This window comes from Lissotriton helveticus, chromosome 7 (genome assembly GCF_964261635.1).
Source record: "Lissotriton helveticus chromosome 7, aLisHel1.1, whole genome shotgun sequence".
NCBI lineage: Eukaryota > Metazoa > Chordata > Amphibia > Caudata > Salamandridae > Lissotriton > Lissotriton helveticus.
The window spans coordinates 496,780,382-496,794,078 of NC_136068.1; the positions used below are offsets into that span (position 1 = coordinate 496,780,382).

The 13,697-nt window shown below is 44.1% G+C and overlaps 1 pseudogene across 1 annotated transcript in view; it reads left to right on the plus strand.

Moving 5' to 3' along the window:
* Nucleotides 1-11,939, plus strand: part of LOC144768673 (interferon-induced very large GTPase 1-like) — a 222,277-nt pseudogene extending 210,338 nt beyond the window's left edge. Inside the window, exon 4 of the transcript XR_013598609.1 lies at nt 5,005-11,939. The product of XR_013598609.1 is annotated as an interferon-induced very large GTPase 1-like (transcript). The remainder of the gene's footprint in view (nt 1-5,004) is intronic.
* The last annotated feature ends 1,758 nt before the right edge of the window (nt 11,940-13,697 follow it).

The following is a 13,697-nucleotide window of genomic DNA, read 5'->3' on the forward strand; positions in this document are numbered from 1 at the left end:
AGATTCGTGCAAGTGCACATATCACACAAGTGCTTCAAAGCATTGTAAAGCCGACATTTCCCAAAATAAATGTACAAATAAAGTATTTCCTGGCTACAATAATCCCCAGCCCTCACTCAGCCCCACGGCCCATAATTCCACTATCCCTCAAAGCAAGCTCTCACTTCATTCCATTCTCGGTACCTGCTAAAAACCTCTGAGGACTTTGGAACTTCCTATCTGCATCAGGACACAAGGCCTGCTTGGAAATAGAATATAGAGCTGAATTTCTGTCAGACTCCTGGGCATTTTAGTTTCCAAAGTCTTGAATTAGAATTCAAACACGACGACAAGGTTATAAAGTATTGACATTTAATGCTACAAAAGCTACTAAAGGATCGAACGAGATGCCTGACTGACCTCAAGGCCCTCTCTCACATCAACCTGATCGCGCTGCACTAGTCATAAATCAACCCAGTAGCAGAGACTAAAAAAACGCCTTGGCACATCATATAACACTTTCAAATTTCAGTTTTACCACTACATAAAAATAATTATAGAACAACAGCTTTGCAACTTAACGTGCATATAAATCACCTTAATTACAGTGGTGCCTTGTGTCGGTGAAGTCCCAACGGGTGCTGCCAAACCGTGTCACATACAGAGTTTGGTGCAAGTGGCCCATGTAAGTCTGCAGGTACATCACCAGCTCCTGCCCCTAGGCAACGGGACCCCAGGCATGACTCGACGAATGATCCTGAGGGCTGTTGTTCTCCTGAGCTCCAGGTGCACCGTGAGAGCTGCGCAGTCATGATTGCCGCCAGCTACTAACTTAACATAGGAGCTGCGCAGAGTGCGCACACTCATGTTGGCTGTCTCACTTAACATAGGAGCTGCGCAGAGTGCGCACACTCATGTTGGCTGTCTCAGTGGCTTTTGAAGACACTTAGCAGACACAAAATGACCCCTGCAGCCGTGCCCCATACATACACACGATAGGGCAGCAGCATGTACGTTGAGGACAGCCAAACTATGGCGGGCGGCAGCAATTCCAGCCTCCAGAGAGCCCCTAAGTCCGCGTTAGCTTTGCTTCATTTTCACTTTCATTTCCAGTTTTGAAAAATGTTACGCACACGCACGCTACCGCGGCTGCCTCATCCCCTAGCCTACAGAACCAAATCCAGCCCAAACAGTGGCGCGCCCACTTCTAACACTGAACTGACAGAAAATAGTGGCATGCATTTATTATCGGCTGATGGCTCGGCAGCACCAGCACTCTTCACCGGGGCTCAGGAGACAGTTTGCAAAGTCCATTCTACTTACTGTGACACTTAATATGTAGTGGAGTCGTTGATGTGAGGTGGGAGTGAGACTGAGATGTAGACCCGGCCCTGAGAATTAAGTGCCGGTGCTAAGCACCGGCACAAATTAAGCACTGTATTTTTAGCTCTAGAATCGCTGTGCAGGCTGTGGGAGGGTGGAGGCCGGAGACTGAGGGCGCGCTGGATCGGCCGCGGCCCGCCATGCGGAGATAGATCGCTGCACCCGCGGCGGAGGTGACACAGGCGACGGCGCATTATAGCCGCGGGGGGAGACCACTGGTGTCCGAAGAGGCCCCGCACAACTGCAGCTTTTTGCCGGCGCGGCCGGGCACCGGAGGTCGCACGATAGAGTTGCGCAAGTCACCCAGAGCCTCCGGAGGCGGCAACTTCAAAAGCTGCCCCCCACGTCAAGGACATTGTGACCGGTCATCAGGGGTGAAGCGGCCTGACGCAACACGGCAACCGGGACGTCGAGTGAAGGCTGCTCCCGGGCTCTGAAGGGCCGATGCAGGACTGAGGTAGACGCGACTGACGGGGAAAAGTTAAGCAGCCACCACCGTGCATCGACAAACCGCAGTCGGACGGTGCACCCGAGGTCGGGGACATAAGAAGGACCACCAGTGTGCGTAGTACTCCGGTGCGGCTGGGGCCCATTGAGTCAGCTGAACTGACCCGGGATGCAGTGGATGTAAGCGACCGGCGTAAGATAATTACTGCCAAGTCCGGTGAAAACGTGCAGCACTCGAGCACAGACACCGAAGGGCTAACAACTCTAAGGGTGCTCATCCGTAACAGTCCACCAGCAGGAGTCGGAGGAAATAGACCGTGAGGGCCATCAAACCCACCATCTGGTTACAACACCGGTGCAGACGCGGTGAAGTGCGCGGCGGAAATCAGACTCGCTGCCCTCGAGCGGACCACACCTGACGGCACCGAGTGATAGGCCTGCTAGAGGAGCTACTCCGGCGCAGAGATGAGTGGGAGAGGGCCTAGAAAACAGTGGGTGTACAAAATAACTCTATAAACCACAAGATGGCAAGAAGACAGGCAGCAGAATAAACAAACAAGTCAGGTCCCGGGCCGGCAGCCAATCACAGCGCGGCCCGGGAAATGACGTCACGGGGGTGTCCCGGGCCGGCAGCCAATCGCAGCGCGGCCCGGGACAAAGGGGCGGGGCTTAAAAAAAGCACCAGAAACGCCCCCGAATCGCGTTTTCGTGAGAAAGCGCGATTGACAGCCTCTGCCTCCCAATGGCTAGCCTCCATTTATGGAGCTAGCCAATTGGAAACAGAGGCTGTCCTAACCTCACTATTGAAAACAATAGATTTCGATCTGGGAGGGGCTTCGCCCCTCGCCAGGTTTCGAAACCTAAAAACGCACATGGCGGCCTTAAGACGACATAACATTCGATTGGATCATAAGTGAATTACATTACATTACATTTCAGTGAAACTTAGCATTGATTAAAAAAAAATTATGCGAAATTTAGACTACATTTGGCAAAATTAGGCGACATTTATACTACATTTGGCAAACTGTAAGAGTGCATGGCAGAAAAAAATTTGACTAAATTTGGCAGACAGTATGAGTGCATTAGCAGAGTACTCACCGACTAGAAACGATGCAAGAATTTATGGACGACATTTGACAGACAGTATGAATGCAGGCTGTGGCAGCGCAATAGTAAAAGTTCCAGAATGTTGTGGAATAATATACACATGTAAATGCGATGATTGGTTCCATGAAACAGAAACAAAATGTAAGAAAGCGATGATTGGATGAACTGTGAACGACACTTCTGATTGGTCTGCGCCGAATGTGCGCCGAGAGGGGGTACACGGAATTATATACTACGTAGTGAAACGTCATGAAAAGTCAAATGCGCATGCGCAATGTTAGTGCGCATGTGCACAACGAGGGGGGGTCCAGCGCTCGATGGGGTACAGCGGTCTATAGAACAACGGCCATACATGTGCTCTTGCGTCCTCTCCCACTCTTCACAGACGATGCCAGTTCATGCCCCGGTGAGGTAAGCTCAAGCACATCTCTGGCCATGCATATATTTTCCTGCACTTTCTCCTACCCTTGACAAAGAGCACTCTGAAATCTCATTTAACAATGAGGCGGTGAGCACGCTAAGACTGCTGCCATGAATCCGCTAGCAGCGGCGCACTTAAAAGAGTGTTCCATACCAACCCGGGCCTGGGAAAGCACGCTGGATTGAATCAAATCTTCCCTGCCCGCTTCACATAGTGTTCTTAATGCCTCCTTAACCGTTTTTTTTGTGTTTTTACCGCCAGAGTTGACAAGCCTATCTTTATTAGTATACATATGCCATAGTAGATTATACTAATGTGTACACTACTAAATACAATAATACATCTGCACAAGAAAATACAAAAACTACTCCTACCTGCAGTATCACGACGTTGGAATGATGCAGAAACTTCAAGAATCCCTCAACAGCTATCTAAGCCCCACCTCCTGCGCAAACCCACCCAATAGCAGAGACCCAGGGGCCTGGACTCTACCCCTCGTCCAAAGCTGCCCAGGGGCGCCACCCCCAGGAGCCCCAAAATTAAAAAGACACAATATGTCATTTAAGTAACTAGCCCAGGTTCATAGGTCCAAGCACCTTAACAAATATATAAAAACAAATTGGTTACCGGCTGGAATAACTGTAGTTCTTTTAAGAGCCCAACAGATATGGGCATTTGGATGAAGGTGACTATATTATAGAGCATCATTACAGCAATAACCAAATTAATAATAAATAAGGGAGCTCAACAACAACTTAAAGAAATATGATGAAGGATAATAATGTTAGTCATTCAATCTCTTATAGACTTATAAATTACACATGCAGCAACCCAAAAATACTGTATGGACTACACTCCCAAAAAATAAAGTGCGTGCAGAACTCACCCAAAAAACAGAAAGGTGCATGCAGCGTACCACCCCTGAAAAATAAAGTGCGTGTACTACACTGCTAGAAAAAATAAAGTGCATGAACTCCAATTCCCTGCCCCAATAATAAGGTATTGCCTGGGCAACAGCCTTTAAAACACTCTCATTTCTTTCCCTAAGATGGGTCTCTATCAAACATGTCCTATAAAAGGAAATGTTATTAAAGATGACATCTGGTAGTTTGTGAATCATACCCCGACATTGCTTAGATGCTAAAAGATTCAGAGTCATTTGACTATTTAGCACTATGTGTATGTTTATATAAAAATGGTTTTGTTATGACAACAGGGAGGTTATATACTTACAGTTGTCATTACCAGAAGACACCAATGTCGGTGACCTTATGTTTCTGATAATGATTTTATTCTAATAATCAATTGGCAAAGGTTGAGTAGCGAATGAGACGTTGCCTAGTGGTTAGAGCTGCCATCTTTGGAACCAGGCTCGAATGCTGGCCTCAGCTCAACATTCTTTGATTCTGGGCAAATCACTTATTCTCCCCGTGCCACATCTGGTTCGTCATGTAATGTGCTCGAATGTCATTGAGCCAAGTTTGAGCGATGTAAGACTGCAATAACAACAAAAAATGGTCTTGGCGATGGTTGAATGTGATTTTCCAGAGAAGGGCTTCTGCATCCTTATCAGTGAAATGTTCCTTTATGATGAGAATTCATATGACAGTGAAGGACAATCAGTTTAGCAAATAAATTAACAACCATTGTTTTTCTTTTGACAGAAAAAGTAAATGAACTGGATTCTGCCTTAGCTAAACTGCACCTGAAGCGCTACTATGGAAGAAGAAAGCTAACGCTGAGTGATGTCCTTGAAACTGGTCCAGAAGGAGGAAGTATGTGCACCTGCCTCACTTTGCAAGATATACCCTGGCACTTCCTGAATAAGCTCTTGGCCCTGAATATAACAGCAAGAAACACAAGTCTTATCTCCAGTCCACTGGATGAACAATTGCATAAAGAGAATAACAAACTTGACTTCAGTAACATGCATGATGAAAATCTCTCTGAGCAATCTTTTAACCCCCTTGATGTCCTCCATGCCCTCCTGCTTTGCTCAGATAGCTTTTTGCAACAGGAGATTCTACTTAAAATGTCCATGTGCCAGTTTGCTCTCCCCCTGGTGCTGCCTCCTTGTGATGGCACCAAATCCACATTCCTTCTGTGGGCCATGAGGGACATTGTAAGAAAGTGGAGACCTCAGTCCCTAAGAGATTGCAAAGGGTTCAGGGAAGAAAGCCTGGCACTCATACCAATGCCAACGATTTCCTTTGTACGTCTCGGGAACTTAAGCCTGTCCAAGTCAAAGATTCTGAATGAAGTCCTCAGTCCCCCTCAGCAGTACCATGACATCTTCATCCACTGGGATATGAAATCGGGGAACTTTCCCCGTAAACTTTCTGATGGCTTAGTGGAGATTTCTTGGTATTTTCCTGGTGGAAAAGAAAATTATGAACTTTCCCCAGAGCCCGTTGCTTTTGCTAACCTAAGAGGGGACATTCAGTCCCACTGGTTGCAGTTCAGCTTTTTAACAGAGATATCATCTGCTGTCTTTATATACATTGAAGAAATTAGTGACAGGCAATATGCCTTACTTTCATCTATAAGCGCAGAAAATAAATTCTACTTTATTGTTAATTCCCTGACTGCCCATTCTGAGAAAACCTTCAAAAGTCTTAATACATTGACAAAAAATCTGAAAATAGATCAGTCACGAATTTTGAACAAAGATAGAAGCATAAATGATGCAACGTTTGTCATGAAACTTCAGTCTGCCATAGAAAGGCTAGTAAGGCTTTCACCAAAAGGCATAACTCTGGAAGAAATGGCTGCCATTGCACGTGAACTAGGAATTAAGGTAGACGAGGATTGTAGTTCATGCCAGTAGCCAAAGAGTATTCTAAAGACATCACTGAAAAAATTAAAGATGTTGCACAATACAAGAAAGAAGTGATGAAGCTACAAGGCGAGCCTTGGAAAAAACTGGCTAAAACAGAAAAGGAACTTTGTCGATTGAATAGACAAGGAAAAACCGACACAGAAGACTATAAATGTCAGTTAAATAAAGAACTACTGAAAATCCGTAGTGAGCAGAATAAATGTGATCTTTCGGGTGGAATGGTAACATTTATCGATGGCATAGGACAACTACCTAAAGTAGAGAAACAGTATTTTCTGAAATGGTTGAAATTTGGACTAGATTCTGTTGCTAGAAGTAGCCTTTCAAATCTGAGGGATAAATATAAAGAAAAGTCTAAAGATGCCTCAAGTGATCCCAAAGATCTAGCAGAATTGGATAGACAAATATCTGAGAACTCCCTAGGGGTCGAGCACTTTGTGCGTGAGATGGGGCAGTTCTATGAGGCTGAATGTTCCATGGTTAAGGAAAAGAAAATTAAAGAAAAAGATAGACAGTTTACTAAGTTGCCTAGCATTGCTGCAGATCTTTTGGTGGAAGGGTTTCCACTCGAACTGATTGACGGTGATGCTTCCAATATCCCTCTGCAGTGGGTGACAGATGTACTGACGGAACTTGATAAAAAGCTGGGGGACCAGTGCCGAATGATGGTTATCACAGTGCTGGGGGTCCAGAGCACTGGGAAGTCTACACTCCTCAACACTATGTTTGGACTCCAGTTCTCAGTGAGCAGCGGCAGATGCACACGAGGTGCCTTCATGTTATTGATAAAAGTGAAAGCAAAGCTAAGGAAGAGGCTTGGCTGTGACTTCATCCTGGTCATAGACACAGAAGGCTTAAAAGCCCCTGAACTGATGACCCTTCAGGACAGCTATGAGCACGACAACGAATTGGCGACTGTGGTGATTGGTTTGAGTGACATCACCATCATTAACATGGCAATGGAGAATGCCACTGAAATGAAGGATATTCTGCAGATTGTGGTTCATTCTTTTCTCCGAATGGTGCGTCTTGGAAAAAAACCAAACTGTCAGTTCGTGCATCAGAACGTCAGTGACATATCAGCTTATGATCAAAATATGCGTGACAGGAAAAATCTCCTGGATCAGCTGGATAAAATGACAAAAGCAGCTGCCAGGATGGAGAAACAGAACAAGGAAATTACTTTTTCTGACATTATGGAGTATGATCCTGATAAGCACAATTGGTACATCCCGGGCCTCTGGCACGGTGTCCCACCCATGGCTCCGGTGAATCTAGGGTACAGCGAAAATGTTCATGAGCTCAAGAAATACTTGTTTCAATTCATTGAGGAACGTTTACAGAAGGAAGCTGCCATGAAAATACCACAGTTTAAGGAGTGGGTGAAGAGCTTGTGGAATGCTGTAAAACATGAAAATTTCATCTTTAGCTTCAGAAACAGCCTGGTGGCAGAAGCCTACAACCAGCTTTCAACTGAGTACAGTCGGTGGGAATGGGCATTTCGCAAGGAGATGCATCTCTGGGTGACTGGTAAGGAATATGTAATACAAAATCAGTCATCAATTGACCTTAATAAAAGCATACTTCATAACTTGGAAGCAGAAGCAGCCCAGAAACTTTTCACTGGAGAAAAGACGACGTTGGATTCTTTGCAAACATACTTTGAAAGTGGAGCTGAAAACTTGAACCTGATAGAAAGATATAGAGAGGATTTTATCAACAGCACACACTGTCTCAGAAATGAACTTGAAAATTATGTAAGAATGAAATGGGGAGAAACAATCCGGATCCAGAAAGGGAAAGACAAGTTGAAAGATCTACAGCAAATGTATTTAGAGACTATTGAGGAGAAAGTGGTGCGACTTTTAGATGATTGCAGGAAGAGACATTGTCCACTGGAGGATGAGGAGCTAGAGAGAGAATTTGAAACAATGTGGGCACAGACACTTGAAGAGTTACCACTTAACTTTTCAGAGAAGCGGAACGTAGCTGAAGATATGTACCGCCAGCTTGTAAGAGACTTGAAATTCCGCGGAAGTGCAATGAATGTGATGATTCAAACAGCCCACAATTTAGAATCTGGAAGGCAACCCTTCACATTAAAAAAAGAGCATTTTCAAAGTAGGTACTTGACCGAAAAATTAAAGGAAAGTTTATTTGGAAGTGACTACTGGAATAAAACTGCTGATCTTGTTACGTCCTTAACAGAAGCATGTAATAACTTTGTTAGTGGCTCCAGAGGGGACTATGATGAAAACTATTGCAGAGAATTACTAAATATAATCAATGAAAAAATGCAAGACAAGACTACTTTAAAACTCAAGACTAGTCATTGCTTTGAAGTAGACTTGAAGCTTTGTATCTTATGGCAAGCATCACAGGATTTTCAGGCAATGCATGAAGAATACATCAGGGAGAATGACCCTCGTCTCGGCCTGGTCATAGTAAAACCTCAGTATGCCTCCACCTTCAAAGACCTTTACTTGCAGAAGGATCAATGTCAAAAGAAAGCTCAAGATTTCTGTGACCTGTGTCTGAAGCCAGCCCTGAAAGACCACATTAATAACAGGCTTGGAATAGACATAGTAGATGACATCCTCATAAGCGGACAAGCAAAACAGTACAGCAGCCGAATGTTTTTTCAATATACTATACTGAAGGAGCTGCTGCAGAAAAGCGTTTGTGAGGATTACGTGGAGTATATGATTCATTATCAAGCTTTTGTCAAACAATGGATTGGGGATCGTATTTTGGATCACTACAAAGACAGTGAAGCATTTGGAGACCTCGAGAAAAATATCCTGTTCATCATTCTCAAGAAAATCAGAAATATTCTCACCAACTCAGAAAACCACTGTTTTGACACAATCTCTAGGTTCTTAGAAAACTTTTGTCAGCTACTACAGGAAGAGCTTGTGATCTCCAAGGATAGTTTACAGGCTATAATTTTTCAGAACACATCCAATATAGAGGAGTTTTCTGACAATATCCTGTTATTTCTCACAGAGGTGGAGCAAAACATTGTCTCTGAGCTGAATGCCTGTGAAATCCATGCCAAGTTCTCAAAACTGACCTTCAGTCCACAAGATGAGCTGTTTAAGAAAGTATTTGGGTGCGGAGTTCAATGTCCCTTCTGTAAAGTGCCCTGTGAGGCAGGAGGCAAGAAACATGAAGAGCATTTTGCAACCATCCATCGTCCTCAGGGATTAGGTAGAATGAGAAACAGATATTCCAAAAAACTTGTTTCTTCATTGTGTTCTTCCCAAGTAGCTTCCAAGAACTTGTTTTCAACTTCAGCCACTGAGGGGATATATCACCCCTTCAGTGATTACAGATCATTTTATCCTAATTGGAATATTCAGCCAGATCCCAGCATTAGTTCCTCTGATTATTGGAAGTTTGTTTTCAAAACATTTAATGAAATGTTAGCCGTGAAATACGTGGCCAAGCCCTCTGATCTTCCCAAGGACTGGAAAAAACTAACTAAAGAGCACGCTCTAGCAAGTATAAAGGAAGTATTCAACATAAAAGAATAATGGATGCAACACTAATGAAAGCAATACAACTGTTGTAGTTGCTCGATATGTTATGATCTCACTGCAAAAGCTTAAGTAGCCACCACATGACCTTCAGAAGATCCCAAGTGTCAACTTGGTAACAAAACATACCTAACTATTTACGTATGTAGATGAACCCATCAGGCAAAGCTCTATACTTACCTGCAAATAATGTTCTGCTCCTTGTGCTCCCCATGTAGAGGCAATAATATATTTCAGAAAAAACTCCCACAGTGGCAACTGAAGTCCAGTTGAACAAGCATGAACAGACTGCCCGGTAATTAACAATCCTAACTTACGTAAAATCTGCCAGAATAGTAAACATTTTGAAAACATTATTAATTGAAGTGAATGCAAGGTAACAGTCGCACATTTGTTACTAAGTACATGCGAAGACATTATTTACAAGGTTACACCTCCTGCCTAAAATTACATTTCTCTTGGTCAGATTTGTTTAGTGAAAATCAAAAGTACGCTCACAACTTGATTTTAGCATTTTAGCAAAGCATTTGCATGTGTCTAATGAGCGGGGAAAAGGTTTGTATTCATTTGGGCATAATTTAGAATTTGTTGGATGGGAATCTCTGTCAGATACGTGATGGAAATCCCATCTGCCGGATTATAAGTTCCTTTGAGATTCATGCACTTGTAATATGGCGCACTGATACTTGTCATGGATGCAGTATTTCATCCGCCAAACTCTAAATCAGGCCACTTGTCATATTTGTGTTACCGACCAAACATGAGCCCTGCTGAATTGTTGGACGATCATGATGAGGCAACAATAATCAGTTGTAAATCGGGCATCTGCTAATTTGGGTATGTAGCAGTGCGTAACTTGCACCCGGTTAAAAGTTGAGCACCTCCAAATGGAGAGTAACTTGCGGAGTGCCCGGTTATTCCCCATTCCGAGGTATACAAGTACCGTATGTGCACAATTCGCTCCTGCGATGTGTCAGATTGCTGGAGGCACTAGAGAGATAACGCAAGGATAGGTTTTCCAGCTAGTATGAAGCCTCTAAGGAAAATCTAAATTAGTAAGGTGTGAAATTACAGAAAGATTAAGTATCAACCAGAAATATTCTTACAGACGGTATTAAACCTATTCAGTTGTGCATTTAAATTGAACCTCAATGCGCAGAAGCCTTTTAGAGTTGGGCAAAATATGAGCAAGCATCAAGGGCGCTTCAGTTGATTGCAGTCAGGGCCGGACTGGCAGTAGCGGACACCAGGCGTTTCCCCAGTGGGCCGGAAGGGTGGGGCGGGTTTTGGTACTGGGGGTTGGTTTTGCAGCAGTGCTGCAAAATCGGCCCCTTGTTACAAAAGCGCAGCAGCAGTGTTCCTGCCAGCCACCCCCTGGGTTTTTAGTGGATGATCATTTTAGCTCACATTATAATTTTCTTTCATTTACTATACTGCTTGCAACCAATGTATAAGAGGCATTTCAGTTATTGTGTTATCCAGACAAAAAGTTGTTATTCTAGAATCCCCAACACAAAATGTAGCATCTAACCTCATATACCTACACCAGAGTAAAGAATTCTGTTTCTCAGATTTATTGATCTGTTCTTGCCCAAGATAAAAGATAGATTAGAAAATAAGATGCTGACTTAGGTGAAGCGAGATATTGATATTGCAGTCTCGTGGATTATTCAAGACATTTCTCCACTTTATTAGGATTGTTCCTTGCTATATATTGTTTAATTGTAATTATTCTTGTCGAAGCCCCAAAAGAGGGAGAACTAAAAAAAACGGTATGTTCAATGATACAAACTCATAGTCAAGTCATGGATACAATGATGATATCAAATTCACTTTGTTGACTTCAGGCAGCATCTGAACGTGTTAATATTTGGAGTGCTCACTAATTAAAAATGATTTATTGTTCATTCCATTAATGTGTGTTGTCCAGTATAATTATATCCCCCCAACCTTCATACTGTCTGCAGTCCTCTTGCATCATCCAACATCCTTGATTCCTACTTGTAATGAAGCTGTTGGAATCCTGTATTCTATCAGATAAATGAGATTCATGAATTTCTTAATTATGCAATTAAATTCCTTGTATTTAATCATGCCTTTGTAATTGCTGTTTAGTACAAGATCCTGATTTATGCAATAATAATCACTTGAAAAATAATCAATTAAATGCTTTCTGCAGTATGTTAACCCTCTGTAATTCAATAAAAGATGTGTCACACAAGTCTTTTTTCAGTACTACATTCTTTACTATGTTTTTGTGTTCTGTTAATATTTCATTTAAAATACTCTTATCTGAAATGTTACCATGCCAGTTTGATGTACAGTCAAATATAAATGTTGAGTTATATGTTAATACAATGCACTATAGACTGCACCAGAACTACTACTCACTCCACAAGGACTGTCTAAATCATGTATGTTGTTCTGATAGATGCTTCTATCTTTACATTCCTTACTTTTTGAATTCTTCAAGGTGCCAGACGGGATCTCAAAAAGCTTTAATAGCTCCTAAGCCCCAGTACGTTTTACCACTGACCTTCTTTGCGACTCCATCTGTCCCTGAACACAATTACAGAGAGCCGCTTGTAGGTGCCACCACTGCTTGCTGATCTTACTAAACAGATATTTCAAAATAAATATATTCTGGTTGTGTAGCAGGAATGCCACTAACAAAGTCCACAGGCTCTAAATCATTTTGTATGTTTCGTTCGCAGATGTCAACAATGGACCTGCATATTGTTTGTCTGTGGATCCCTGGGGCCAAACATGACTCTGAGAGGGATATGTACAAGAACTGCCACTAACCAACGCTAGTTAGCGGCTGTTTTTTTAACATGGCCTATTACCAAAAACTATCGCCCTCTTAGCGATGTATTTACAATACGTCGCTACATGGCGATAGTTTCAGGTAGCCGGGTGAAACTGTTGTTAACACTAGCGTGAAGGTGATACAAATTCTGGCGTTAGGGGGCGAAAACTGACGAAAGGCCAATTTGTGGGCAAAATACTCATGTTAGTCAGCCCAACGTGACACTTATTTCCTCTAGAGGCAAAAATAGCCTATGAGTCTACCCCCAATGAAAAATAGGAAACAAAACCAATGGAATGTAGATTGGAGCAGCCACGGCCAAGGGCAGCACAGATCAACAACCTCCCTATGCCCCCCAACAGCCAGGATGCCGAGCCAGAGTCCCAGGGGAAGAGGAAATCCAGGGCTACAATTATGAAAAGAGGCGCATCCCAGGACAAAACTAGTGATGCATCACTTATCATTGCGCACTCCTTGCAACTCCATGGCATCCAAAACCTTGGAAGCGCGGACAGTCCCCAGGGCCCGGAGGCCTCACTGGGTCTGCATCTGGGATCCGGATCCGGATGTGGAGGTGTATTGTAGTTGCAGGACGGTGGTGGTGGACATTGAGGTGTCAGCGATCACCCTTACCTGGGAGTGGTCTGCTGGGTTGCCTGGAGACACGTTGCTGACCTGTGTGAGAAGACTGCCTGGTGCCCCTTGGAGCTGTGAATGGTAGAGGCGCACCTGTGCACCAATGTAGGGAGGTCTGCATCGCATACCACGCGCCACCACTACTCCTGGTGGCACGGAGGAGATTACCAATGGTGGACAGCTACTCTCTGCATCCCAGGCCGGAGGATGTTGAGCTGGCCGGACGCTGTGGAGGGTGAGGCCCCTAAGCTGCCTAAGGGGTCCCTGTTCCATCATCTGCATCGGGAGGTTCCCCAGCTGACTTGGCAGCGACTGCTGTACCCTAGCTTGTGAAATCCCGCCTGGCTGAGTCACAGATTTGGAGAGAGTGCAGGGGATAGCGCCACAGTGTCAATGTCCAGGTGATGAGAAGGTGGGACTCGTAGCGGAGGAGGCCGGGGGTCAGGCCCAGGCCTAGGACCAGTGGGTGATGCACCCCCAATGGTGGCTCATCTGCTATGGTGGAAGAGCGTCGCCCCTCTGCTTTCAAGCAGT